This window comes from Dipteris shenzhenensis, chromosome 21, assembly GCF_047967505.1.
Source record: "Dipteris shenzhenensis isolate YYH24624 ecotype China chromosome 21, Dip_SZ_1.0, whole genome shotgun sequence".
In the NCBI taxonomy this organism is placed as follows: Eukaryota; Viridiplantae; Streptophyta; class Polypodiopsida; order Gleicheniales; family Dipteridaceae; genus Dipteris; species Dipteris shenzhenensis.
Genome location: NC_141616.1, coordinates 1,807,464 through 1,809,631, shown reverse-complemented (window position 1 = coordinate 1,809,631; position 2,168 = coordinate 1,807,464). Strand labels below are relative to the sequence as shown.

General features: G+C 49.5%; 1 pseudogene; it reads right to left on the bottom strand.

Moving 5' to 3' along the window:
- Positions 1-239: 239 nt before the first annotated feature.
- Positions 240-1,624, bottom strand: LOC147888353 (mitogen-activated protein kinase kinase 9 pseudogene; annotated as a pseudogene).
- Between the last annotated feature and the right edge of the window lie 544 nt (positions 1,625-2,168).

Sequence of the window (2,168 nt, the reverse complement as noted above, 5' to 3'; positions counted from 1 at the left end):
CACAAGTTTCTAAGTTATAATCAAAGATCGAGGTAAGTAGGACAAACAGCAACTAGCCATCCCAAATTCTTGCCGCTGCCATAAAATGAAACAACTCAGGGTACGTTTATACACAGGAATACACAGAGTAGTCATTACCAATGCAAAGTAACTATCTACATTGGCATTTTCTGGGAAAAAAAACTATCTACATTGGTATACACAAAGTTCACTATCACTTCTCTTACACTACAGGACAATGATTATCAGATGCCATTGAAAACACCAACATCACGGCTTTGTTCAAAACAAATATGCATTTTAATACACAATCGTTGGCTTCCTCAAAGTACAATCCAATTAAAAAAGGTACAAAAGAGGGAAAAGGCACAACTTGACCAGCCCAGTCCAACTGCATGTTGTTCTATGACTGCAAAGGCTCTAGTAAATCTGAAATACTACATGGGCTAACGTCGTATTTTGTTAGAAAAGAATGGGAGAGAAGAACGGAAGTACGTGGCCGCCGAGCTGGATCCTTTTGCAGGCATTGCATAATGAAATCCTTGAACTCTGGAGACGCATGCTCTGGAGGAAGGGGGGGGTTACCGTAGCATATGGCAACCATGAGCGTTGGCCAATCTGGTTTCTGTCCTGGATCAAGGAAGGGAAAATGTCCAATTGCACACTCCAGAAGACTCAGACCCAAACTCCATATGTCAGCAGCGTAGCCATTGTAATTCCCACCATGGCTGTCAGGGTCGAATCGCTCAGGACTCATATAAGCACAAGTCCCCACAAACGAGCTGCAAGGAGCAAGGGTACTTGCAAGCACTGTGCTCACTCCGAAATCGGCAATTTTCACTTGCTGCTTGCGATTTATCAGAAGATTGGAAGGCTTGATGTCCCGGTGCACGATCTTATTCTGGTGGAGGTAATTTAAACCCTTGAGAACCTGTCTTGCAACTTCAGTAAGGTAGCGCTCTGAGACCAGCTTTTTAGCTTCCAACACATCCGCAAGGGAACCTCCGTCCATATACTCCAAGACCAAGGAAATTTCGCCTCCTCTATCGGAGGTCCCATAGCAACGGACGACATAAGGCGAACTAGCTCGCCGAAGGATGTCCATTTCCCTGATTATCTGCTTCCTCACAGCCAACTCGTGCTTCTCCTGAATGATCTTGAGTGCATAGATTTTGCGAGTCCGCTGGTGCTGTACTTTGTAAACTTTGCCACTACTGCCGTGACCCAAGACGCGAAGTTTGATGACGTCGTCGGGATCCACTTCCTCTCGTTGGGAAGAAGCAGCAGAGGGCAGCCTACAAGCAACAGGCGGGGGAAGGGCAGCAGGGGAAGGGTCTGGGGCTAAGGCTGAGGGTGCTGGAGGTTTGGATTTGGGAGGAGGGAGGGGGAGGGGGGCAGGGAGGGGCTGGGGGGGCTGTTTGGCGAATGGGTCTTCACGGGCAGGGATCATGGGCAATTTGAGGCCGATTTTGCCTCTCTTCTCTTTACAGGAGCTGGTGCTGGTGCTGCTGGAGGAGGAGGAGTTGGACATGGTGATGAAGATGGTGTGTGCGCATGCATGCTCTGAGTAGGAAGGAAGGAGCAGCAGCAGAATTTGTAGGCTTTCAGACTGTGGCTTCACTAGAAAAAATCAGAGCCTCAGCGAATTGGCACTTTGGGCTTTTGACTTTGTCGCCCACCTTCACTTTGACTAAATCTTAACCAGGGTTCAGTTTTAGACATCCCGTCAACCCTTAAGAGCCCCTCGACCGCACGCATGTTGCACCCCACGCTCCACGTGGAATTTCAAATCAGCTCAACCCTGGTTGCCCGCCCGTGCCCCTCCTCTCGAGTAGGGCCAGCGGTGGTTTTGCTAGTCAGCAGGACGGGGTCTGTCCCTCGTAAATAGGCTCTAACCCATCCATCCCTCCACACTTCTCATGGTGGTGGCCTGTTTCCACCACGAGGCCAGATGCGGCGCCCATTTGGCCACTCTGTGAGGGAGGTGGTGAGAGGGTAGCTTGATGGCGGCCACTCGCTATTTGGGCCACATGCAAAAGCAAACACTAGTTAATCGACAAAGAGGCCTCGAAGCAAATGGGGCTAGAAGCAGGCTGAAGGCAACCAACTAATGGCCAAACAAATGTAACAAATATCTTGTGGACTTGTCCAAGCACCCAATGCCCTAA